At 45.2% G+C, this 27996-nt stretch overlaps 1 protein-coding gene and 1 long non-coding RNA gene across 5 annotated transcripts in view; one reads left to right on the top strand and one right to left on the bottom strand.

The window, feature by feature from the left end:
• The window catches only part of Tshz2 (teashirt zinc finger homeobox 2), a 433036-nt gene that overhangs the window by 120886 nt on the left and 284154 nt on the right, over positions 1–27996 (bottom strand). The window lies entirely within an intron of this gene.
• LOC101719427 (uncharacterized) lies at positions 50–27994 on the top strand. Its single transcript, XR_205774.3, has 4 exons — positions 50–518; positions 5793–5947; positions 7921–10592; positions 22951–27994. It is a non-coding gene; the product is annotated as an uncharacterized LOC101719427 (long non-coding RNA).

Genomic DNA, 27996 nt, shown 5'->3' on the forward strand with positions numbered 1-27996 from the left:
GTCTTCAAGGACTGCAAAGAGTCTTTTAATCAATAATCTAGCTTTTTTCTTTACATAATATTCAACTCTATCAGCTGGTCTGCTTATTTGCTCCCAAGATTAGGAAACTCAGCACATTCTGATCTGATTAAAGCGTTTTATAATCACAATTTGCAAAACTCTGACTATTTGTTCAGTCAACAAAACCGTAAGGGTCTACAACACAGGAGGCCTTGTTCTAGAAGTTGGGATTACACCAGTGGGCAGACACAAGGCACGTGTGCCCTTGTGAAGCTTATAGTGTAGAAGGGGAAGACAGCATTTGTCCTGAGGAATCCGGGGACGGAGTCTCCCACACATGTGCAGTTGATGCAAGAATGGCCAGGCAGATGTCAGACACAGCGGTTTTGTAGGCCGATGATCCTGAAGCAGATTTTGTTTCTGTGAGGCACCGGAAACAAACTGTTTCCCCTTTCACATGATGCAGCTGTGAGGGCTCTTAAACGGCCGTCAGATCTCCGGAGCGTCTCATCTCACAGGTAAAGGTCTCTGAGTGCAACCAGGCAGGAAAGGAAATGCTGTCACAGGAGCTGACTGCTTGGTGCAGCCCGACACCCTAACACGCTGCTGAGGCTTTGTACGAAGCTCTGTTAGCCTCTTTGGTCTGTTTGGCTTTCAGCTTTGTTCCTGCACCCCTCGCTCCTCTGTCTGTCTGCCTTTCTCTCCTCTCCTTAGCAGCTCTTTCAGTAGCTGAGAGAAGGTAAGGGCCCTGAATATCAGTTTATTTACAAAATACACCTCATTTTCAGTTTTAACCAATCTGTCCTCAGAGCCCGATGCCTCTTTCCTCTCTTCCCTAACAAAGTTGCTTTTGCCTCTGTGCACGTATGGTGGGCCGGCCTGTTGTGGAAGATCCTTTAAGATCTACTCTGCATTTAAAATACATTGGATTCTCCCTATCACTTTCAGGATCACATTTAAATTTCCTAAAAAAAATCCCACAAACCTTTTGCGACCCAGTCCTGTGCTCTGTATCGTGTTTCTCAGTCGCCTTCTCTTTTCTGACTTGAAACATGCTCCGTTGCGCCCCAGCACTTTGGAATGTGCTGCTCCATTTGCCTTTGATACTTCTCCTTGTTTTTCCTGTAGTGACTGCATTCTCTTCTCCCCTGAAGGCCTGGACCTTAAAAGTGCCTTTCTGGATCCCAGGACCAGCCTAGGGGCTCTGCTCCTGAAATAACTCCAGGTCCAGAACTGCTTCATGGCACTTTGTTTAGCCACAATCACTTGATTGCCGTCTGCCCTCCTCTCTTGCCCACAAGCTTTGTAAGGGCAAGGTCACACCTGCTCTGTGTCTGGGGTGTCCAGTGCTCAGCACAGGGCCTGGTGCACATCGTGCTGTCCGCTGGCTCATTCGCCTGCCACCCTGACTGTCTCTCAGGGGCTTTCCGGGCCCTGCAGGTTCTCATTGTGCCCACTAGTGGGCGCCCTGGCTGGAGCCTGGAGGAGGGCCAAAGTCAGCGCCCCACCTTCCTGGCTCTCTGCTGCATACGTGTGTGGAGCAGACGCAGCTCCCTGAGCCAATGTCACTGTTCCTGTCTCTGTGAGCTTCTATCTGCTGGTTTTAAGAACTACTCCTTCTCCCAGTCCCTTGAGCCTAGAGGCAGCAACACTGCCTCTGAGATGGGGTTTCGGCTCTGCGCCCTGTTCCCTAATGTCCCCACCCACCCGGAAAAAACTGCTCCTCACTCAAGATTGCGTCCATCTGCTCTGGGGACTCCGACTATGTCAGGAAGAACGGGTGCCTGTTCTTCCCTGGGCTGGGCGCTGCCACCAGATCCTGCCTTCCTTTCCTGACACCCGGGTCCTTTACTGCCTTCCTCCCCTGGCACCTGTGTGGCTCTTAGACGGGCATCTCACCTCACCCTGCAGGAGTCACACGGCCAGGCTCCTGTGCCGCTGGGTCACCTGTCAGGGTCCTGGTTCTGCAGGATCAGCCGTGCTGGGTTCCCCAGGACCGGAATGGGAGCAGGCACCTCAGGCCAGCCACCTTGCTGCTCCCAGATGAGATGTTGGTCTTTCCTGGCCCCACTCAGGTTAGCCTTCTCTGTGGCCCAGGCTGCTTTAGAATTCCAGTTCTTAGCCTTTGTTACAAAACCAAAGCGACGATGACCATTCCTTACCAACTGTGCGACACATTTCCTGAACACCTGCAACCTCTGCCCACAGCCCAGACTCACTCAGCACAGATGTTAATGCAGCCCAGACCCACGCACTTGGCAACTCTGGCAACTGGGAAGGAGTTCTAATTCCAGATGGCTCAGACAGAGGCAGCTTGTCTGAAACTCTGCCATCTTTTCTTCTTCATTGTCGAGGTCCAAGCACTTCATCCCATGCCACATGGTTGACACCGAGGTGGGCACCTATGGAGGCTCTCGAAAGGGACTCTCCTGCTTCAGCAGAAGTGCAGACAGCTGTCAGACAACTGGATTATTTGGATAAACCAAATGTCACCTTTGTCTTTAACCGCCTGCTTTGGAGGAGCAGAGCTTTCTGGACCTTATCAGCACACTGTCATCTCTGATGGCTTGGCATTCCGTGCATTTCTAAAAGTGTCAAGATGGTGGGGTGCAGGAGAGACAGATGAGGAGGAGGACAGGAAAGACAGGACTTGGAGTGCCTACGGGTGCACAGGAAATAGTCTTCCCAGGACAGCTGGGCCATGCTGGACTCAGAAAACTCCCAGGATCTGCTAAGTAATTTGTACTCCTTTCCTTCCTTCCATTAGCTGAGGCGTCTTCGTTGTTGTCACTCTTAGCTTTAATGGCATCGTGTTGCTATCGCTTTGTGCTTGAGCAGTGGTTTGGACACTGCCTGGTGTCACCCAGTCCCAGGGAGGAGGGGGAGCCAGGAGAAGGTGCGGGAGGTTTCCCTTCACACATCCTTGCAACGTCCTGTGACTCGATCGTTACTTCAAACTAAGAAATAGAAACGAAACAAAAGGGAAACCAGCATAAAGTGTTTCTCAGACTGTGTGTAAATATTTGTACACAGAGATGGGACATCTAAATCAGGGGCTGGCAAACTGATTCTGGAAAGGGCCAGATCACAGATAGTAAATGTTTTAAACTTCGTGAGCCACACGGTCACTCAACTGGGCCATCGCGATGTGAAGCAAATATGTAAGCAAATGGGCCTGGCTGGCTTCCAGTGAAACTGTTTACAAAACAGGAAGTGAGAGATTTGTCCCCAGTGCCTCAGCCTGTCAACCCCAGCTAGAATCTGAGCATGAATTCGGACTCAAATGCTAATGAAGTAGCCTAGCATCGGGCTGTCTCCTCCTCCCTTCCCCTCTCTTTCCCCTCTCTCTTTTCTGGTATGTTTTCATTTTCCCCGTGAACATTTATTACTTACATTATTAAAAATAAGGTACGTGGCTGTTTATGGATGACTGTTTTTAGAACAAATGTGGAAAACTACCGAAGTGTCTCCCGGAGCTTGGTCCTTCCCCTTCACTGCTCACAAAGGTCACCCACACGATAGTCCCGAGGCAGGACCGCGTTCATGACCAAACCTGTGTGTGGATGATTATCTGGTCACTAACTGCAGTGTGGTTATGGTCAGCTGTGCCATGAATGCTGGAGCCATGAGACTGAAACTGATACGGATGATCAGAGGGAGAGAGAAAGCAATGCTTTCTGGAGTTGAATTCCGTCATGAGAGGTTTTCAGTGCTAGATACAGAAACACAGGCTCGGGTCTCCATGTAATCGCCAGCCCCATAATCCTGCTTTGGAGGAGGCAAGGGGAAGACAAACTCTTTTATTTTTAGGTTAATTCTGCAATGAGCAGGGTACAACGAAGGTGTTTCCTGAAGCTTTGAATTGGGGAGCAAAAATTGAAGCTGACGATGCTGGATTCCCGCCTCCAGCTGGGCTCTAGACAAAACAGTCTCCACAGACAGTTGCTTCTCCAGTTTTTAAAGTTCAACAGGAAAAGAGACAGAAGTTGAAGTTCTTTGGCAAATGCCTTCAAGTGATGAGAAACACTCCTGTTTTATATTAAGTTTAAACCCTTTCTGATGAAAATAGACCTCAGATTTACGATAGAACTTGATTTCCTAGTAGAAATGAAGCTCGCCTGCATGATGCATTCCTGGCCAAAGTCCTGAAGCTTAACATTTTATAGAAATGGTCCACAATAGTGTATTTAATCACTGATTCAGCTAGCTAGTCATACCCTGTCATGGAGAATGTAAACTTTGTAAAGCATGTATCAAGCAGACTAGGCTTATGGATTTAAAGCATACAATTTCCTTTATGGATAGCCCATCACCAGCTACAAAAAGATTTTCAGTGACATAGAAAGGAAATAAATAATAAAGCTAATAAAAAAGGAGACAGCAAATATCCTAATGATACAATTTAGAACCGTTATTGTGATTAAACACTCATGTTGGATATGAACTTTTTGGCAACCCAGGGGAAAAAGGGACATACAACTTGCAATCTTTTTAGATCAAAATAGAAAGATGCTAATTCTTTATTAAATTTGAAAAGAAAATGCCACGACACAGATTCTATATGGAGAATGATCAGTTGTTAACGGCTTATGAATAATCAATCATTTTTGGCTAGGGCACAGGTGTCTGAGAAATTTAACCACGTTTGTCATATCCCCATGTACATCACTATCACAAAAGGACAAGTTATTAGATCTCTATGACAGAAGAAATAGTGTAAATTAAGAACAGCCTGTCTGTAAATGCAGAAATGCAAACTACTTACGAGGAGAGTCGGATTACCTGTTTACAGAATTTTTCATAGAACTCCAAGCTGTGTCTAATTCCTGGAAACCTGAGGCCACTGTACACATCTTATCCCACTGGTCATGCTGCAACCCTGGGCCTGGACTCCATGGAAGAGCACCAGTCTTGTGTGGGCTTTCTTAACATGCCACCAGTGCACATCTCAGCTTTCTCTGGGCTTCACACTACTTCCCACTTAGCATGGATTTCTGATTCCTGAAGGGCCTCCTCCCACCTGCTTCCAGCTCAGAGGGCTGCAGATGACAAGGTCTTTCTGTTCCCCAAATGCCAAGTTTATGCTTGCCTCAGAGTGCTGGCCACTGCTTTCTTTGCTGGAGGACCACTCCTCACAGGAAGGGGTTCAGACTGGCCAGAACTGCCTCTCTCATCCTGTGGACACTGGCTTAATAAAGCCCTCCCATACCCTATCATGTTCTTATTTTCTCTCTTTGAACTAGATTAGAAGTTCCTGTGAGCAACGGCGTCCTCTGATTGCTCACTGCTAATTTTCCAGCCCCAGCATTCTACTTGGTGTGCACCAAACCCTCAGTCACTATTTACCACATCAGCGAGTGAATAGCTCACACAGGGCTAGGACTCCACCTCTGGAAGATGACCCTTGATACATCTCTCAAAGGATCTTCCTGGTAGTGTCCTAGCTTCTGGTTGGGGACCAATGCATTTATCTTCTGATGGACAGAAGAGTGAAGCACTCAGGGATCTAAGAGTCCTTTGCCAGGCCACGCCAGTGCCCAGGTGATGGTGCCTTTGCTTGGGGAAAGGGGCAGCTTATGGCCCGCGTGTTCTGGCATGCTACGCTCTACACAGCAGAATGAGCTCCTGTATGCTAGGAGGGCCCTGTCTGCCATGTTCTTGGGGTGGTGTGAGGGTGTGAGTTCACACGCACCGTCATTTTGGCCCACATCAGCCTTTAGAAAGATTCCTGCTGCATGTAGAGTATGTGGCTTTGGGTTTCCATGACCTTCTCAATTTCAATTGTTTCCCAGATATTCTCTCCTTTGATCCCTCCAAAGACGTCTGAACTCATATACCACAGGAGCTAATTTTCAACTTGGAAAATTTGATCATAATAATTGTAGACCTATAGACTTCTGCCAGTTTGCAAGACATGTGGATAAGATCATCCCAGGCTGCAAAAACGGTGAGCACAGCTTATCAATATAGACTCTTGGGTTTCTCTTCTTATCTTCTATGTGAGTCATATGTTTTCTTTCAATGCCTGTATACCACAAGGAAGTTCAAATATTACTAAGAACGTTTCTTCCTCCAAAGTGATCCCACTATACTTTGTCACAATTAAACACAGCTCTGATATCATCGTCAACATTTGGGGGACTCAATAATGAGAGAACAGAGTTTTATTGTGAGGTGCATGCTGAGGGATGACTTGGGGTTTTCAGTGATTAACAGACTGGTTCCTTCCCATTGATATTGCAACATAAAGCAAATTTATGGCCACAGCAAAACGATGTTACTATACCTCTAGCCTGGGGGTCTCTAAAGGAATAAATAGACTGAAATACCAATTATAAGTCCACAAATACTGAGATCCTAAGTACCTACAAATGGAGCTGGATTACTATGTATTAGGATTATCTACTAGGATTATTTGGATTATCTAGCATGAGCTCACCAAAAACAGATGTCTCTGCCTTACCCATTTTCCTTTGCTCAGGGCTTGGAGCACAGAAGGCAATTGCCAAACATTTACTGACTTAAATGGATGGGAACAAGTCCTACATTAAAGGTGCTCTCTTGTCAATACCAACAGTTCCACCATCAGTGACGTAGTTCCTTCTATTAGGCGCTATTCTTTTCCTCTTTTCCATTTTCAAAGCCGAAAGCTAAAAGCCGGTAGGAATGGTACAGAAGAGGGCACTTCCTTCAAAATGCCCTTTATTTTTCTATTTCTGCTGGCCCCTAAAAGTCACGCAATTAAAAACTAACACAACAGCTCCACCTCCAGCTACTCACCCACATCAGCTGATGGCTACCCTTTGGAAAGGGTCTAGAAGCCTCACCCCTTGGCGGAACGCAGGTGTAGGCCAGCAGGCAGGGCCCTCCCTGAGCGAAGCTGACATTTTGCCCACTAGAGGGCAGTGGTGCCCATGCACAGTGCCAGTCGCTCCCTGGGTCTGCCCCGGTGTCCAACCTGGTTGCCCATAGGACCCTTCACTCAGTTTGTCTCCTGTGGGCTTCTTAGCTATTTGAATTCGCAAACATTTCTGCAAAGAAGCACACACATACATACAATATTTTTGAGCTTAGAGGGAAACAGTAGGCCGGCGTGGCAAACCTAGGGCATGCATGTGGCAGTGGGCCTTATCACTGAAAGCTCTAAGAGGTTCGCCCTTCCAGATCTGGGAACATAATGGACAGATCAGCGAAATTGCCAGGGAGGAAAATAGAACACTTTTTTGGGATATGGATGGAGACACAAAATGAAAGATGAACTAGCATGACCATTACACTGTAAAAAGAGAGAACATTTTAACCTTTCCCAAGGAAGAAGGAATAAATCTCACTGTTACAGCCACAGCCCACCAGAGCAGTGCTGTATGGTAGCTACTCTGCAAATACAGTTGAATGTAAGTTGTTGCATGAATTGCAGATGAAGAAGCTCTTAAATTCAACAAGCTTATGTGAAAACTTTACTTTTATCATGGGATTTAGGTTTTGATTTGCCTAAAGAAAACTTTCTCATGGACTAGAATTTGCCAGCCAATCACTTCTTTTTTTTTTTGGTACTGGGGATCGAACTTGGGACCTTGTGTTTTCAAAGCAGGTGGTGGAACCACTGAGCTAAATCCCCGGCCCTAGCCAATTGTTTCTTGATGAGCTTGGCCCCGAATAACATCTGCATCTCTCGGCATAGGCACAAAGCCTTGCCCAGTGACTCCCAGCTTGTTAAAAGCAAGGCCTTGGACATCTGCTGCCACGGTCTCTCCTGCAGTGGGCTGACAGCTTGGAGGAAGAGGTATAATTTAATGTGGTGCTGGAAGATGACATTTGTTTTTCAAATCTTTTACTTTTTCTGTTGAAGTCAGAAAAAGTGAGCGCCGTGCTGATGTGCTTTTAACACCGGCTAACACATGGAATCGCTTCCCTTTGCAGAGCAAGTGTGAGCCTGGGGCTCGGAGACTTCTCCAGGCGACGTGTCTAGTGAGGATTCCCACCCCAAGGCTTCCTGTTACTGCATCTGGATGGCATTGTGATCCTCTACTTATGACAAGCACAACTGGCTTTCATCGATAGCAGCAGTTTTACAAGTGTTTGTTTACAAGTTAAATGAATAGTGTGAGTCAAGGCAAAGGAAAAATAGGATGCAAATAGTAGCAGGAAGATAGTGCTGAGAGGCAGAAAGTATCGTAGTGGGAAACACTGTGGTTCCGGGGAAGTGTGGCCTGGGTGCTGATCTAGCTCCTAGCTGTGTGACCATGGCAAGTCACGCAAACACTCTGTAGTTTCCTCTCTGAAAAATACGGGAAGTAATGAACCAACCTTAGAGGCTGCTGTGATGACTGAATGAGTTAGCAGGTGGAAAGCAGTACAGCAAGGTCCCTTACCGCACAGAGCACGTGTTCTGTAAGGGTTAGCGAGGAGGAGGAGGAGGAGGAGGGTGATGGTGAAGACGACAGTTATGAGCTTCAGTAGGGTCTTAGCCATTGATGTTTAGGCTGATGGCACAGAAAGAACGGCACAGTGTTTTCCTGAAGAAAGGGAAGCAAATGCAAGAAGTGATCCACATCCACGATGCCCAGGTTTCTAGGAAACGAGAAACATTGGGTCCGGAGACTGAAGTGCGTGGTGAAGGTCTATGTTTCTTTCCATAGTGACTTCTGCAGGGCAGGCACTTGTCTTATTAACAGGAAGAAGGGCAGCATTCACCAAGTGCTGACTCTGGCCCAGGCTTGGGGTGAACACATTCTATCCCCGTGCTTCAAAAATCTGCCTCCATTTCTCAGAGGGGCGAACTGAGACTCGGCAGAGTTAAACAGTTCAAGGGCATGACTGCCAAGCAAGCGATACCGTGCAGCCCTCTAGCTCATTCTCATGCCTAAGTCTTGCTTGTGACTCTGGCCACGGTGGCCTGGCCCCCTCTGTGGCTTCTTCCTACAATGCCTCTCCTAGATCTGAGTGTGGACGCCTCCCTCTCGCCTGGATGCAGCTCTAATGCCACTGCCCACAGGGCCGTCCTGGATGGCGTTAGTAAATGCACTGCTGTCGTTCCTCCCAACCCCTGTGCACAGTCCGTTCCAAGACGGCACAACATGGAAGGCATGAGCCAAACTCTGGGGCCAGAGCTTTGTGCTCTGGATGGAAGTTCTAACTCTTGTATAAACACCCTGTGACTTACTTTCCCTATTTGCAAAATGGGAATATAACCACAGTTTTCTTGTGAGCTTTCCATGTATTAAATGTATATATAAAGTACTGAAAATGTCAGGCACGCGGTAAGAACTCAGTAAGCTTAATATTTCTTTATCGTCATTCTCCACTAGAGCATAAATTCTGCAAGGGTGCCACTATATACTTGGCTCTTTTGCATTGCACCTGGTACCTGGGACATAATAGGCGCTTACTAAACATTAGCCCAATGAGTGAGAGTGTGAGTAAATGTTTAAGACCTCAGCCCTGCTGGGGGCTTAGTGATAGAAAGGCGAACAGGAGCCCAACAGCCCCCCCGACCCTGGAAGCACACAGCACTCTGTCCCAGGATGCCAGCCCTTTCCACCCCCCTGGCCCTCCACCCAGCCAGTTCTGGGTACCACCCATGCTAGGCTCTCTTGCCCTGTTCCGAGAGAGGAGCATTTGCAGCCAGTCATTGGATGCCCTTCAGATCCTTGCGTGGGACAGAACCACCGTCCTCATGTCCAAGCTCTAAGCAATGACATGGAAGACAGCTGGCCCCTGAGTTTGAGAAGACTTGAGTGCCTTACAGAGAGGCACAGCTGTACTGAGTAAAGCCCCTACTTCCAAAAAGGCTTTGGGAAGACCCATCCTTTGGCCCTCCTGCCAAAAGGAACGTTCTATAGTGCTCTTTGCCCTCTCTACCTACCTCTCGCTACCTCTTAAACTTTTATGCATCCTCCAATGCCCAGATCAAATTCCGCCTTCTGTTCGGATGCTTCCCAACCTCCCTGGCTGAGTCAATTGTTTGTTCTTCGAAGATCTCAGCTCATATTTACCTTCCTTGTGTTATGGTTAGCTTATTCATCTAGTCATTCGCTTACTAAACACGCGCTGAGCTCCTACTACACGTCAGGCTCTGTGCGTTAGGAAGATAAGCAAGTGGAAGGCCTCTGCCACGTGCAGCCTTCAAACTGATCCCCATTGCAGCCCCAGACTTCCTGAAGGCAGAGTCGCAATTTCCGACCTGTGGCAGAGGGGCCCATCTGGAGCAGATGCTCCGCCTCGCAGACCAGAGATGGATTAACCGAGTATGGGAAGGACGCATAAATTCGTGCCTCAGAACATGGGCCGCCTGTGCAAAAGGAGGGCTCCCAACCGGCAATGTCTTTTTCCCCTTGAATGATGAAGGGGGCGCTTTCTGCAAGAAAACCAACATTGCTCATCGGGCCTTGGAATACGACTCCCTCTGACACACGCCTGCCTGGGAAGATCCATGCATGTTGCAGAAATTTGTATTCTCACAGGCCTGGAATGCACCGCTGGACTCAAGGCCTGGATGCTGATGTCAAAGCGGGCTGTAAAAGGACTTTTTCCTTTTGCTGACTGGCATTCATGAAAGTTCAGCTGGAACTTGCCTCTGGGTTGGGAGTGGGGTGAGTAACATCTTCATTTCAATTATTTCACAGCTGCCTTTTCCCGCAGCCCACGTGGGCTGCTTCTGTGGTTGGCAGAGATCAATGGGGTCAATATTTTTGACTGCAGAGCTTTCTATGACTTACAAATATTTAAAAGGATAAAACACAATCAACCATTCTCTGTGTGAACTTGGCCATTCTAATCCCTATCTTTGATTCTTTGGGATCTGGCAAATAGGAGAAGTAATTCCCTAGCACATCTTGCCCAAGCCCAGGGAATTCAGCCTGGCTGGAACTTTTTGATACTGTGGCTTGGATTATAGGAGCTTCTTTCACTCTGGGAAATTAGGCTGGAAAAACTAGACATTTGCAGCATTTGGGAATATCAGTGGCCCTTTTCTTGGACCATTGCCTTTTGCTAAACACTGCCCTGCTTTCTTACACTGTTATTAACCGAATAATGAGTCACCACTCTCAGGGGTATTCGTTTCTTAAAAGGCGCTACTCAAAGCCAGCGTTAAGCCAGGGTACTGAAGCTTTACAGAATGCTATTTGAAAAAATAAAAGGAACGATTAATTGTGATGACTTTCACCTGGAGCAATTTCTCCTCCAGTCTCACATTATGGAAAGGACAGTGTGAAGCAAAAGAGCAGGGATCAGCAAACTTTTTCCATAAAGGGACCACCAGTAAATAATTTCTTCTTTGGGAACCAAATGCGTTGTCACAATTGCTCAGTGTGTAGTTACAGCGCAAAAGCAGCCACACGTAAACAAACGGGCGAGGCTGGGTTCCAGCTCAACTTTTTGGAGGGACATGCAACTTTGAACTTGGATTTTCACATGTCATGAAATAGTCTTTTATTTGGATTCCTTTAATTTTTTCCAATCGTCTTTTGTTGTTGTCGTTACTGGGTATCAAACTCTGGACCTCACGCTTGCGAGGCAGGCATGGTGCCGCTTAGCTAAATCCCCAGCCCTTTTTCCAATCATTTTAAAGAATGTGAAGACCATTTTAAACATTCTACAAAAACCTGAGCAGGGCCGTGGCCCATAGGCAGCTCACCTTCGCAAAAGAAAATGATAGGGATCTGGATTTAAGGTCAAGCAGAGGGAGAGTTGAATCCTGGCCTGGCCAACTTTTGCTAATCGAACCCTGGCAAGATGAATAACTTGCATGAGTCTTGATTTCCCCATCTGTGAAGTGGGACTAAGAACAGGATCTATTTCATGGTTGTTTTGAGGATCCATGGACACAATGCCCATAAAGTGCACAGCATAATGCTTGCAACATATTCGGGGCTAAATTCAAATGTTTCATAAAAACTTTTTGAGCAGTCACAACGGGATGGCAGTGTGTCTGGCTCCAAGTGTTTAATGGTTTGTCTCACTGAACTTCAAATGAGTGGGGCTGATGAAAATTGTTAGCTATTATTATTGTGCTTGGGCTTTGTGAAAGACAGGCGAGGACTGTAGATCATTAGACAGTGTAATGTGTCATTACTACAGATTTTGTTTCCAAAAGCAACTCAAACTCCCAGCCTCCCCTTATATCAGGTTATTTTCCGACCATTTGCAGTCACCGAAACGAAGCCCTGTGTGCCCGAGGTGTCTTCGCAGTCAGGACTAAGGGCTCTCAAAGTGTGGTCTCTGGTGGAACAGAACCAGCGTCACTTGGGAATCTGTTAGAAAGTCTACCTCGTCTGCACCACTGCAGAGCTACTGGATCTGAAACTTCAGGGTGGACAGAAGTCTGGTTTAACAAAGCCCCAGATGTTTCTGAGTCACGCAGATGTGAGTTTGAGGACCACTGTCCTAGACAGACTGCAGGTGTACTTGCATGTTCAGAGTCATAGAAACACCAGGGAATGACAGAGTCGGGATTCAATCAGAATCTCATTATGGGACTAGAATGTGCTGGTTCAAGGACAGGGCTTATTCATCCATGGCAAAGGCATTTTGTGCATGTGCGTGTGTGTGAGTACAGTTCTGTTCCACTTCCCTTCTCCTTCTCCATTTGTTCAGGCTCCAGATACTGTGGACTCCTCTTGCAGCATTTCCTGCCTTGGCAGTGACACGGCAGGGAGACGAGTGGTCTGCCTTAGGGGTAGGGAGTATTTGTTGATAGATATCATGAGAGCCTTTCCTGGGTTTCCTAGTCCTTACAAAGACAGTCAACTTCCAGCTGGACATAGTGGCACACACCTGTAATCCCAGCACTCCAGAGGCTGAGACAGGAGGATCACAGCAAGTTTAAGGCCAGCCTAGGCTATAAAAGGAGACTCTGTCTCAAAAAACCGTAACACAAAACAAAAGGAAACAAAAATGAAAAACAATGCACTTCTTCATTGCCTGCCCCCAGGGTAGGACTGCTCCCACATCCGCCTTATGTGCCACTTTACTTGCATTAACTTATCTGTGTTCCTTGTTGCCTTTCTGTAAAATGGGCCTTTGAAAATCTCATGAACAATTTTCATAAGGGCCTCATTAGCTCTTGTTTTTGACTGCCATCCTGGCCTTGTCTTTCTGTCATTTATGTCAGCAGCTGCTAGTTGATCTCTGACATCCATTCTTCCTTCTAGTTATTTATTTATTTATTTATTTATTTATTTATTTATTTATTTTTACTGGGGATTGAACTCAGGACCTTGCACTTGTGAAGCAGGTGGTGGAACCACTGAACTAAATCCCCGGCCCCCTTCTTTCTTTTATAATCAGACCCTTTGACTTTTAGTTAGATACATGGTCATGCAGCTGAAGACTACAGTTCCCAGCCTTCCTTGAAGCTAAGCCTAATCATGTGACTAGTTCTATCCAATGGGATGCCAGCAAAAGTGGGCAGCACTCTTGGATGGAATGAACATGCATTCCTTTTTTCTGTTTTCCTCCTTTCTGCAGGCTAATGTAGAATGAATACTAAAGGAACCAGGCATCACGACATTATGAATTCACCTTCACTGGTCTTAGAAATGCTTCTACTTGCATGGTAGATAAGAGAGAAGGAAAGTCTTATATAAATGTCTGTTAAATGACCAGAGTCTGTTTCGTAACTAATGCATCACTTTTAAAGACAAAGCTTAATTGGCATTTCCTCCATGAGATTTTCCTGTTCACTCACCCTATCCCAACACCTCAACAGAAAGAACCCACCTTCTCTATCCAAGGGTACTCTGAAGTCACTGCCTATTCTAAAGAGAGGGCAAACAGGGCCAGGGATGTAGCTCAGTGGCACAATGCCTGCCTGGCAAGTGCCAGGTCCTGAGTTCAATGCCTGGTACCAAAAAAAAAAGAGAGAGAGAGAGGGCAAACATATGCTTTCTTCACTGGCACCCTGAGGATACTAAAACTATACGAAATATGTTAATAAATAATAAAATGAGTTTAGCTTTGATGAACAGCCAGAATTATATAATCAAAAAATCAAGAAATAATTTATTTTCAGCACATGTCCTTTTCTTGTCATTTCAAAACATAAAATATTATTTTGAAACGCATTTGGAGGGAGTGGAGGGCACAGTAACGTTTCAGTCCTTAGGGCTGCTAAAGACCTTAATCGAATGCGTTGGTATTCCCCAAATTATTTCATCACCGCTCTGGCTGCATTTACGGCAACCCTCCACAGTCCTGCCCTACTCCCTACCAAACACCCTGAGCACTTCCAGGGACCCGTTATTTTTATTTCACTCACTTCATCTTGATTGTGCACCTTTCGTTATTCATCGAACACCATGCTGGGTACCTGAGGATGCCATGGATACACTTCAGATCTCAACACCGGCCAGTAGCCAGGTAGCAGGTGAGAGGGTGACAGTTCCATCCATGCCTCCGTGTGGGTGGACGTGGCTGGGGAAGAAGAGGCACCATTCTTCTGTACCTTCCTCAGCACATGGCTCAGAAAGTTTGAGCATTATACCAAGTTTTCGCAGCCGTGGAAGGGCTATTTCACACACATGAAAGGGGAAGCCCTACCCTCCAGCCAGCCACGCTGGGTTTTCCCAGTTCCTTGACCCTCCCACCATATCCCACTCTCTTTCAAAGGGTCTTAGTATATGATATTCCCTCTGCTCTAAGACCCTCTTCTTCAACTCCTTTTCTGTGGTTCTTTCACCTAACTGATGCATTCCCCCTCTAAAGTCTGGCTTAGCATCGATTCTCTGGGAGACCTCTATTTCTCATACCAAGTCGAGTCCCTACAATCTGGCATCTGCCCTTTAGACTTTTCCTTTATAGCATTTGTTGCAAGTGTAATTGGTTAATTATTTTTTACTATCGATTTTCCTTGCTAAAACATCAGCCCCGTGGGAGAGGTGTGCTGCCTTGTTCACTGCCTGTTTTAGGGCCTGGCGCATAGACTATGCCAAGCAAATCTGCACAAATAAACACATGAATGAACAGCAGAGCAAACAAAACAGGAAATCCACAAAAACCTACAGTAGAAAGGAGCCTAGTTTCCCTTCATAAGCGAGCAAATAGGGTATTGCAGTTGTTTAATTTGTTTTGTTGGGCAAACACTTTCATAGAATTTTGACAACAACCAAAGGCAAGTACAGCTCTACGGAAAGGTTAGAAAGAGGTAATGTTTCCTTCATACACTTTCACTTTGACTCATCAGATACTGAAGCTAAACCTGGAAACTTTGTTGTATGTTTACAAGAGAGAGTACAGACTTGGAATCCATTTCAAGGGAAGAATCCCATTAAAAGTGTAGATTTATTTTCATCTTCCTTGAGTGTAAGGAAAGTACTGTACACTAAACTTACACTGCTTGAGAGAATGACTAGCTAATTGCTACTTTTATCTCTGAAAGAAAGCTGTTAGTTTTCTCAAGTGTAATACGAAGATGTATTCAAGTGTGGAGTAGACAGTGAGCAAAGACGATCATGGTCAGGTTCCTTCTTTCCTGTGCATATGTGAGACCTCTCTCTGCAAGAGGTAGAGTCCATTTCCCCTTTCATTGAATTTCCATGAATTGTGATTTTTCTTGACCAGTAAAATGTGGCAGAAGTGACAATGTGCCAGTCCTTGGCATATCCTTTACGAGGCTTAATGACCTATTTTTGGGGGGATAGTACTGGGAATGAACCCAGGGCCTTCGCACTGAACTACATCCTCAGGCTCCTACTTCCTTTTGTTTTTTGTTTTTTGTTTTGGTACCGGGGATTGAACCTGGGTCCTTGAGCTTGTGGGGCAGGCAGTGGAACCACTGAGCTAAATCTCCAGCACCCCCACTTCCTTTTTATCTTTAATTTTGAGACAGAGGCTCACTAAGTCATTCAGCTGCCCAGGCTGGGCTCAAACTTGCCAACTCTTGCCTTAGCCTCTCAGAGTACTGAGATTACAGGCATGGGGGCACTGTGCTCGGCTCGGCTCCCACTTTTTGAGGAAGTGGCCAGCCTGCTGTACAAAAGCTAGGATGAGAGTGTGGGATGAGACTGCATGAAAGAGAGAAATCAGGTGGAAGAGCACTGAAGTACGGGATGTTCAAGCAAGGCCTTCTTCAAGCTCCTGACGGCCCATTTGCAACTGAATACGAAGAAGCAGGCAGCTCCAGGATCTGTCCATCAAGCACAGTCACCTTAAGCCTTGCTTGAAGTCCTGACCCATGGACTCAGGGACAATAACAAACAGAGGATGCTTTAAGCTTCTAAATTTTCAACGGATTTGTTACACAGCAGCAGTTGACTGAGACAAGGAATTTCAAGCTGGATGTGTTGGCACATGCCTATAATCCTAGCAAGGATGTGAGTTTGAGCACAGCCTGGGCAAAGACTATGCCTCAAGGGGGGCCAGTGGTGGTGGTGGTGGGTGGGAATATAGCTCAGTGCAAAGGGCCTGGGCTCAATCCCCAGTACCAGGAAGAAAAATGATACTTCAGTTACTGAGTGGTCACTTGTCTGATAGCCTCAACTATATAGAATAAAACTGAGCACCGATTAACAAAGTTACAGAACATGCACTTGGCTTCTAGAAGGGATGTTGCAACACTCATTCAGGACATGTAGGAGCCTGTGTTTACCCAAAATGTTACTGTTTGCTCATCTCAGAGCCACAAATGGCATAAAATAATGCAAACCTGAACAGGTTTAGTGGATTCCAGAGAGTACCATGTTCACTTAGCTCATTTTTAGATGGAAGAACAGAGACCAAGACAGGTAGCTAGCGCTCTCATGTTGACAATGTAAAAGAATGTCTTAAAAACAGGAAAATAATTCAAGATTTCTGGTCAACCAAGTGACATGTTTTCTCTAATCAGCCTTCCTGTTACAAAGAAAAAGATAAATTTAAAGAGGTAGGAAACAAATGGGCCTTAAGATACAAAGAGAACAGTGAAAGATGGCTTGAAAAGTTGGTAGGCACAATCTTAAAGGCATGGGAACCCCAGTTCCTGCAAAGTGAGGTCAAACAGCCCCATTCATGCTGTAGGAACGCCAAGGCAGCCCTCTGTTCCAGCACAGAGCAGCCCAGTACTTGATATTCACGGCCATGACCCTGAGTCAGAAAGCAAAGATTAAATTATGTTTCTCATATTCTATTTAAAAAGGTAGAGAAGTGTGTAATACACTCCCAGAAATGTTCCCATGCAAAATGGCTAAAATAAATATACGATTTGATGTGCAAGGGATAAGCCGCAGTTATGTGGAAAATGCATTTACATGGAACAGTCCACGTCAGATAAATGAAGCATTGCTGTTTTTGCAAAATGTTCAGCATGTATTCCAAGTCTTGGCTAGTCTGAAGGTTTCTACTAAATGAAAAATGAGCTTTACTTGCGTCTAAATCTGAGCTTAAGTGCACTCTCTAAAACCTTCCTGGGAATTTTTTGGACAGGTGTCTCTTTTCAAACAGCATAATATTTGGACATTAGATTTTAAATATGTACAGATAAAAATGATATTCCAAACTTGTGCTTCACTCATAACCAGATGGGATAACAGTAGTGAGTTGCCGAGAGACAATCCTTCACGGATAGAAAGAGAAGAGAAACCCTTACCTCCTCCTAACCCTGCTCAGAGGTTTGTGGCTCCAAGTTCTAGAATGAAGGCTGTGTTATCCCAAATCTCTAATAATTTAATATGGTTGGAGCAACAGAAAATTGGCTATCTTGCTTCCACACGGGCTAACAACATTTTCCCTTTGTAAAATCTAGAGTTTTGGAGACAATAAAAACAGATGTTGCCACCTGCAGGCCCTTAAGAACTTGGAACAACGCGCTCATTGATCAGCAGAGGCCAGCTGCGAGCCTTTTGCGTTTTATCTACATGGTGTGTGAAGTAGCCAAATTTGAATTCCTTTGGAGAGATAGTTATTATTTGCCATTTATTCCTCTTCCAGATCATTCTGTGCTATTTTCTGCTTTCTAGCTACATTTCAATGACCTGTTTAGCTCCTGTTGAAATTTTTGAAATTTTTACACCAGGTTTAGAACCCTAATTCTTTTGGGGACCAGAGGATAAAAGAACAATTGCTGCCATCAAGGGGATTGTACCTGTTTGAGGTGAGTGATTCATGAGCAAAAGACAGAAATGGTGGTGGCAGCTTTACCCCAAACTGAGCAAGCTGGCGGTGAGTTATAGGGCAGTTACTCTGACAGTCCCCATTTTCCTGGTGTGTGTACAAGAATTTAGGGTGACTGCACTGCGCTGCTCAGTAGGAAGGTCTGCTGCTGCCCTGGCCTTCCTCTTATATACTCATGAAACACTTTTACTGCATTCTTCCCAAGCACACCACACCTTTCCTTGCTATGGGTTTGTAATTTGAGTGGAACTGCACTGTTACAGTCAAGTTGCCTTGGGTTCATTCTAACAAAGCTTCGCCTCGGAACCTTCCTCCCATGCAGATGAGCCCACTGCTCATGAGGATGGGAACTGATAGGAAGAAATGTCAACAAGGGTGAGCAAGACATGTGGTCAAGCTCTTTTCTACTGCTCTTCAAAAGGCAGCCTGAATGCATCTAAATATACAATCACAGAGTATAATTAAAGTCGGTAAAAAATTCACTGAATGCCTATTATGTGCCAGGCCCAGCGCTGGTTTGTTTCATGTATATTATTTCACTGAACCCTCATCAATAAAATTATTAGCATTTTATGTCTTCTGACGCATGCTTTTAAAATAGAATAATCTCTGGAGCTTTAATATTGCTCATCTGTATTAACTTTTCTGTTAGAAATGTGTATAGAGGCGGATGGTTTTAATGCCCAGATTCCGGCTACAGACTTTCCTCTAACCTAGCTGAATGATTTTTAAACTTCAGCTCATGTAAGAACTACAGTTCAAGGTAATGCACAATACAGTAATACACAAAACAAGCGCACTGTACTTTATGGACGACTTAAGGGATTCTTAATGGTAATTTTGACTATAGACAATTTTCTTCTTATGACTTGCTTTTAGAAGTTTACACCTTGTGACATGCAATTCTCCATTGTGCCATAATTCTCACTTTGAGCTTTCTGCACCTGTGTGTTGCTTTAAAGCATATCAGATGGTCATCTCAGTATAGTGTTCCACTTGACCAGGTATCTCTGGAATGGGATATGCATTTTTAGCAAAGATGAATTTTGCACATTGTAGAACACAGACTTTTATGACAGTCCCTGTGATTCTCACCTCCTGGTGTTCATGTCCTTGTGTAGTCCCCTTCCTTTGAGTGTGGGAGGGACCTGTAACTTCCTTTTTCTTTTCATTCTTTAAAAAAATTTTACGACACTGAGGGTCAGACCCAGGGCACTCTACCACTGAGTTATATTTTTAAAGTTTGAGACAAGGTCTCATTCAGCTCTTGCTGAAGCTGACCTCCAACTTGGGATTCTCCTGCTTCAGCCTCCTGAATAGTGGGATGTACATGTGCCACCGCACTCAGCTTGTAACTTGCCTTTAGCCAACAAAATATTATCATGGGTGATGAGATGGCATTTGCACGATTATGATATACACAAGCTCTTCATCTTCATCTTGCAGGAGAACCTCCCATGGTGGCTTTGATACAGTAAGTGGTGGGGTTGGGGAACCCCACATGGTTAGGTCTAGTCCAAGGTAGCCCTTAGGAGCTGAGAGTAGCCATCAGTCAACAGGAAAGAAGAAGTGAGAACCCTACATCCCAGAGCTGCAGGAAATGCATTCTGCCAATAACACTCGAGAGCTCTGAAGTGATTCTTCCCCTAACTGAGCCCCCGATGAGACTGCAGCATGGGCTAATCCCTGGACTGCACCCCATGAAACCTTGAATCAAGAGATCCACCTAACCTGTGGCTGGAGCCTCACACACTGCGATTGTGGAGGTCAGAAACACAATGTGCTAAGCCACTTAGTTTGGGGGAACTACTGTAGTTACACGGAAACAGATAAATACACACATTAATCAGAATTTGGTGATGCATTTCAGACTGCTTCAAGGCCTACCCCTGAGAACTAGTCCAACAGGGACATAAAGACTGAGGTCCACAGAGGTGAATGCATTTATCTCGGGCCAGCTGGGTCCAAGTTTGTCTCTGTGATTCTCCTGAGACCATGTAATTTCTATTCCTCCATTTCTGTAACTATAAAATAAAGAACTTGGACCAGTTGACTTGAAAGGACAATTTAATCTTTAGTGTTAAGCCTTCATCTTGCTTCAAAATATATTCTTTAATCATTTGTTTTAAAGGATTCCAGGTACAGAGAAAAAATTCTGCAGTCAAATACAGTTGGGAGGTAAAGAGTGAAATGTTTAATGGGTTTCTTCATTTCAGGACCTCTCATAGCTATTTTCCTGCTCATGTCCAGCTGGAATACTTAGTATGAAGTCAGAGTCAATAACATTTCCCATACCTATTTGGTCATGAGTCTTCCCTAATTTTGACTCCTGAGTTTGGAACTTAGTGTTTCATGGGCACCCTTAAAGGAAGGTCCACAAACTCTACTATAATGATCAAAACTCTCCTCCAATGGAAAGAGGAGTCCAAGTCAAGAGGGCTCATATTCTTTCCATTCTCAAATGACTTTGAGTGGCAGGAAGGCTATTCAATGAGATTCAGTGCAGTAGCATGATAGGCTGATGTCCCCTTGCAATAGCCAGACATACAAGGCTGAAGAAGCAGCAATACTAATATGGTGATAACACTCCACTGGTAGCATGCAAATTTGGAAGATGTATGTGAAGTTTATTAGATACATGCATCACATTCACTGCTTTGCAGAATAAGGTTTACAGCCTTCTCATGAATGGCCTTCTGAATACTCATCTAATATGTATTCCTTTCCCTCCTCACTTTCTTTTTTCTTTCTCCTTCTGCCCTCTCCCTTCTTCCTCCTCACTGATAAGTTCTTCTGCTCATTTTTGGTGAAGGGCTTTGCATACCTTGCTGGGTTGGGAGTGGTACAGGAGGGCAGGAGGAAGGGACGGAAGATGAAATTTCTCACACAGGAAGCCCAGAACCCAGTTCACAGTAGAAAGGCTTCTTGAAATAGCCTAGCAATTCACGTGCCCTCACAGGACAGGGACAGCCATTCTTGGAATAAATACAAAGTTTGGAGACCCCAATTCAGAGTGGTCATTTCCCAAGACTCCTGGGTTCCCCATGGAATCCACAAAAGCGGACATTGTAATTTGACTTTTGCTCTGCTAGCCATTCTGGGGCGCTCTGCTTCGTCTTGCATGCTGGTGAACAAACGTTAGTTCTCCCCTCATGTAAAGAACTTCAATGGGCTTCAGCTTTTTGCCAACTCTCTTTCTCACCAGTCCTCTGTCACTGTTAAAACCACACGCTCATCCACCTCCTGACCTGGCTCAAGGCTTCAGGAATGATGCAATCATAAATCTCAAGCCCAAACTGGAAATCTCCCCAGCTGCTTAGACAGGGTACTGATTTTCAACCTTGCCCTCTGATGCTCTTGAGTTTATCCACAGTTATCACGTGGCCTCATTCTGATAATAGGTTGTTTTCTAAGAGAAACACAGTAATGTTGAACACCAGCTTGACAAAATTAAGGAGAATAAAATAGACATTATGAATAAAATATGTGGGCAGAAAAATGTATAAATGATCAGGGCATGCTGACACAATAAAGTCTTTTTAACTGCCCTCCAGGCAAAATGCATATTTTTCAAACTAGCAAGTTTTAATGTATAGTATTTAAAAAAATGCCTCTCCCGGTGACCCAGGGTAGCTCAATGTGTGTTCAACATGGATCATTCCTAAGTGTCGGTGGCCTTCTGCTAGTATGACATCAATTTCCCCATGTCCTCAGCTTATTTTCTGACTGTGCATGCATGCTCATGCGTGCACACACACACACACACACACACACACACACACAAAATCATCATCGAGCTGCCCTGCTTTTAGCAGTTGACATCAGCTTTCAACACGGCAGGATTATGCTGCAAGTCACTGGTGTCACCTATGTACAGGCTGAGTGTGAACTCTGTGAAAGAACAAGACCCAGAATCAACATTTTCCTGAACTCACTCTTCTTAGGTCAAAGCAAAAAGGCAGAAACTGCGAAAGACTAAAAGCTGCCCTTGGTCTGTCTTCCCAGAGAACCTTGAACAATCTTCTGAACGGGACCAACCACTACTCCCCAGCGCATGAGTTTCTCTACTCTTTGCTTCCATTTGATAAATATTTATTTTGAGGCAAGCCCTTTCCTAGCCTCTTGCCAATATGAAATCTCTCCTTTCAAGGGGCTCACCTTGTTGTGGAAAAAGAGTATGTGGAAATAAATTTCGTGGGACACACTAGTGAGGGTTTTTTCCCCTTTTCTGTCTGGTAAGAGGATCTGCAGCCACCGTTGTTTTCAGAAAGATGCATCATCTTTGTCCAGGGAGGGTCTGGGCCCTAAACCAGCAGCACGCAGTTCTGTCTGTCCTTTAGAACCACTTATGGGAATTAAAAACTAGGTACAGAAGGGAATCTCCCAGGAGCTAGGAAGAGTCTAGACTTTGATGTGAGTGGTGGCTACGTGGGTGGGGACATATGGGAGACACGTTGAACTTTACACCTAGTATTTGTGCACTCAGATTTTGAAAAAGTAAAAAATCCCCACATCCAGCTCATTTAGCTGACAGTAAATGACAGCTGCCACTCCCAGTATCACACCAGCGTGGTACTGCGGAGGCCTTGTGCCTGTTTCATGGAGCTAGTCCATGAAGTCCGTGGCATACAGTAGGCACACAATAAATATTAATAAAATTAATGCTCATCTGAGCTGCAGATTTCATTACCCAAATTAGAAACTTTCTGCTTCCTTAATTACGAGGGCATGCTTTCAAACTGTTTAATGACATCTTGTTTCATAGCCTGCTTAATAAATCTTTGCTGCCAACGGCAAGTTCTCCATGTCGGCAAATCATCTAAATATTTAACTGATTTTTTTTCTCCCCTACATTCCATGCAGACTCTTGGCACTGCGCAGCTGATGAGCAGAGAGATCCGGCAGCAGAAATCCAACTGCTTCAGATCTGCAAATCTCAGCCCCTCCTTTCCCTGGCACGGCTGGTCCCACTGGTCGCTTATTCTAGACCCCCCCCCCCCCCACATTCCCTGTGCTCTTGCCTTCTCTACGGAAGGGGCTGGAGAAGCGAAATCCTCATTTTTCACCTTCTCAGCCTTGCCTCCATCTCGGTACGGGCGAGTACACAGATTTGGTGACTGATGTGCTGATGGAATTCTGCAAAAGCAGGGCCCAGGACATTGTTTGCTTTTCGGGTAAAAAGGGCAAGTTGAGCTTATAGGGCTCCCCCCAAGTCTTGTCTTGCACACAGCCTTACAGAAAAAGGACTGTTTGTCCCCATCTACTGGCACGAGGGATATGCCCTGGGGAACCCTGGAGACCCTCAGAGGGTTTAGCATCAGAACATGCAGAGCAGCTGCTCTTATTAGATGCGAGAAAAATTTGCTCTTGTTATTTCAGACCCATGAAGGCTGGGTTCTCTGTTACCTGCAGCCAAACGCATTTTATAGTACACCTGTGATGCCCAGTGTGGAGCCTGCAGATACGCTTGTTCTGCGGAGACCTTCAGCAGGTCCTGTAGCCAACTTCAAGCCAGGGCCGGACGTAGGGAACAGGAAACGAAGAAAAGTTAGACTGCCTGACGCGTGGGTGAGGAACATCCGCAGGTGTCAAGTCATTCCCGGGTGGCCAGCAGCTTGGAGTGTCCTGGCCCTGTCACTACTCCACCGAAGGAGCTGAGAGCCCATGGCACTGGGAGGGAAAGCACGAACGAAGCAAAACCTGGCTGAGTAAAACCAGAACATGGCGGAGTGGCCTTTTTCCAGGGTATTGTGTCATTCAGGGCTTCACGCACTTCCTTTTTCTTACCCAGATTGGTGGAAGAGAAGGGAATAAGACCTGGGAACTGCAAGCAGCATTAAAAAGTCCACTAAAGGTCTTTGCAATGTAAAATAAGTTAACAGCTGAGTTTAGGCTTGGGGCTAAAAATTTCATAGGTCTGATAATTACAAGAGAAGTTTTTTCCCTTTTTGTTTTGTTTTGCTTTTCCAAAGGGCAGTGAAACGATGAGGAAGGAAAACAAACAATGTGGCAGGTTAGGCAGGAACCAGAGAGCAAGTTTTCTTTCTTTTTTTTTGGGTATCAGAGATTGAACTCGGGACCTTGCGCTTGCGAGGGAAGCAGCAGAACCACTGAGCTACATCCCTGGCCCGAGGAACTTTTCAATTACGCATATTACGATACAAATGCTACGAGTAGTTCAATGTATGGCGCAAGAACATTAAGCCACCCATAGGGAACTCTGAACGAAATTGTTTGCTCTAATCATCTCCACTCTTGTATATGTTTACTATAAAATTCTGTTGAATTAAAATGTGTGAGGATTAATAAAGGAGAAAGGGCCATGTCTACCTTGCGTCAACTCTAGGAAAGTGACGAAAGAGTTGCTACAAGGAAAAACAAAGCAGAAAAAGGAATTCTGCCGAAGCAAAAAAATAATAGTAAACATGTATCAAGTACTCACTGAGTGGCAAGTCCTGATTGGAGTAGTTGAAAGTGTAATTTACTTAATCTGCCCAACAGCTCTACAAAGCTCTATAAATTGATTTCGCAGATGGGGAAATGGAGGAACGGAGAAGTTACCTATCCCGTCCAAGGCGCAGCCATCTATTCTAGCAGTCTGCTGGCACATCTGTGTTCTTAACTCAGCACTGTCTACGGCCTCTGTCAGAGCCGAAGTGACGAAGAAAAGTTTCTGGGATTTCAAGATGGGGTGGGAATGTTAGTTTGTCTCAATTGCCTGAAAACACCTCAATCACTTGAAAACTTCCCGTAATCGCTGTCTGAAATACGATCCCATCTTCCTAGAAAATACAGTTCATCTCACGGTCTGTTTCAATTACCTTCCAGCTTTGTTTTTGAAGACGAAAATATGGAACAATTTCCCATGTTGCCTAAAATCAAATGAAGCCTTTTAAAAATTGTAAAATCGGTTTTCAAGAGAAATATTTGTCTAACCAAAAAAACCGCTTCTCTGATGAAGCAATTAAGCCTCAATAAAACAGACCGTTATCATTGCTTAAAGACCATTTAAAATGCAAAGCGGAAGCAGAACTTGACTGGGGCCATGAATTCATCCAGCTCTCCGTGGGTATCTAAAGTTCTGAAATTTTCTCAAATTGCACATGTGGTTTTTAAGTATTTAAATACTTGAGCTTTTGCCTGTGCGTACTGCAAAAAAGACAAAGAGATCTTTGCTGTCTTTTGGCTAACTGACACGCAGGCCTGCACCTGAAAATTATTATTTTATAAGGTACATGCGGCTGGAAGGGGCCAGGGCCTCAAGGAGAAAGAACACGAAGTTCTTTATTTTTATAGGTGCGCAGAAATTAGCTATGACTTCACTACCTGCCACCTCTCATGGGGGGTGTGGCTCCCAGAGATTCCGCTCCTGCTACTTTAAGTAATGACACGGGGTTCCTGCACAGCAAGAGGTAGATTTTACTGGGTTCATTTAAATTTTATGGAAATGAGTATTTATCAGTTGACACCCATGGCCACCTATCCGCAAGGCTGCCTTGAGAAGGTCCAAGGCTCCCTGGCACTAAAGAAAGGTGACTATAAAGTATTAGCCTGGTTATCCTGCAGATTGAAATGTTTTGAGTTTTTGCATGAAATTCATATATATTACCTAGAAAAATTCCAGGAACAAGAACTTGAAGAGAAAACATTTCATCATGCTCCATTATGACGGGTGTTCCAAAAAGTGGATCACCAGGCATGGGGGGTCATCTTCCGTTTCGGGGGACCATGGTAGTGACTGGGTGTTGGTCAGCGGGACTGGCCCTGTCTCGGGCCGAATCCCAGGAGTGTGAAGAGGGACTGGATACACGGCTGGCGGCCACTTCCCACCCAGCACCCACACCCTGGAAAGACAACTGCCTAGCAGCTGAGGCCACAGGGCATTTATTTTCAAGGATCACGTTTGCCACAGGGTAAGGGGATGACACAGAGAGCATTCCCCCTCATTTTCTTGTAGTCATCAAAAAATACAAACTCGTCACTAACGTGAGTCTCCAAAGCTAGGATTTGTAAGACCAAAATGGGTCTCAAAACTATTTCTAGATTATTGCAAGAATTTTTTTCATGGTTTTTCTTGGCCCCCAGGAATTCCTCCTGTACAGCTTTCCCCGAACCTTTGCTCATGCTGACCTCTGACCCTTGGTAATGGTCACAAGCTGAAGTTGCCGACACCTGGCACGGCCACCGAGGGTGTCACACACACCGAGCAGCATGGCAGGTGGACAGGGGAGGCTGGGTCAGGGCAGAGAGCTCGGTGACACACATACACTGCAAGTAGAAAAGAATTAACCAACGCCAATCTGGTTTGCCGGGCTGCTCGCCAGCACTGAGTCTCTATGGTAACTGAACTTCCTGTGGCCTCCCTGGGTACTCAGCTAGTGAATCTTCCCCCCTTTTCCTTTTCCAGGAGAGTGCTCAAAACTGATTTAAATATTATGATATTCTCGTCTCTGAGTGCTAAGTGGGAGATGTATTCATGTTGGCTGGGAAACCTTTTAAAATATATACTTTTCTGCCTTCAAATGGCACTGCCATGAAGGTGAATTTTCTCCTAATAGAAGGTTCTCTTTTTAAAAACCTGAGAGTTGGGGATTCAAGGTGGCACTGTGCTTTTAGGGATGACTGGGTCAAAGTTGCCAAGCAACTAAGTAACAAAAGGAGAAGCGCTCATTGAAGGGAAATGGCGCTTTCTGCAAATGCGAATCCTCAGCTTCCTGCATTACCAGCTTGCTCCCGTGCTGCTGGTGTGAGGTGCTCTGTGTAAAAATCCAAGGCTTAGTCTGGCTTGAGGGGTGGGCAGAGATGAACATATCTGAAGAATCTACCACATCTTGAGAGGACCATTAGCAAATTTTCCATCTTCCTGGCAAACTAGTAGGGCATGCCGTTTTTTTAATCCTCATTTAAATAAGACTCAGAGAAGGCATGTGGCCCGCCCAAGGTCACCATCACTGAGAAAGACAAAATTTGAATTTCCATCTTGGTGATTTCAAAAGTGTCCATTCTTTGTTTGGTATCACATTGCTCTTAATATTTATTTCTTTTTATCTTTTGGAAATTACTGTCTGGTGCTCCTCCTAGCCTTGCAGTAACTTAATCCACAAAAATAAATACATTGCTATTTCTCCTGGGACAAAAAGGGAATGAGGGGCCGATCCCAGCCCCCCTTTGCCTCCCCACTTTCTCTCCAAAGCCCCAAGGAGGTTTAGGCAAAGACCCAATATCGGTGGTTTGTGCCCCTGACATCAGAATCGTGACACTGATGGATGCATGGAGCCAGCCTGCGCAAGCCACGTTTACTCTCTCAACGAAATCCTACTGACACAGGCAGATGCTGTTCGCTTCCAAAGAAAAAGACGACAGGGCGGGAGGAATAAGTGCCGCATCTTGTGTACGTGTGATTGTTAGTAATAAGTTTCAAATTAAAAGAGAAGAGAGAAGAAGAAAGGAAAGAAAATGTGAACAGCTTCAAGTTCTTTGTCAAGAAAATCTCTTCCAGGTGAACGCTGGAAGCTGCCTTCCTCAAGAAGTTTGAGCAACTGCCATTAGGATGGGAAATGGGAAGGAACTCGAACAGAACGCGATATCCTGAGTGATTTTATGATACTTGTGACCTTAAAAGGAGAGTGTTGAGCTGTAAGTGCTCAGCAATTCTGCAGATACTGAATTGGCCTGTCCTGAAGGCCTTTTGAACACATCCTCAGGTTTGACATTTGCTGAGATCCCCCCCCTCCAAGATCACTGTGAAATGATGCCACCAACTCTACCGAAATGTGAATGCCTGTGGGAAGTTACTAAAGCAGGCAGTGCGGGTTCACTGGGGGCTGTGCTGAAGAAAATCTGAAAATTGCTGGCTCCGTTCTTGAGAGAAATAAACACTTTGTTCGAAAGTGTCTTTGGCATGCCTTT

Source organism: Heterocephalus glaber, unplaced genomic scaffold (genome assembly GCF_053883595.1).
Source record: "Heterocephalus glaber isolate CG9 unplaced genomic scaffold, H.glaber_assembly_v1.0 deba00001673, whole genome shotgun sequence".
NCBI classification, from domain to species: Eukaryota; Metazoa; Chordata; class Mammalia; order Rodentia; family Bathyergidae; genus Heterocephalus; species Heterocephalus glaber.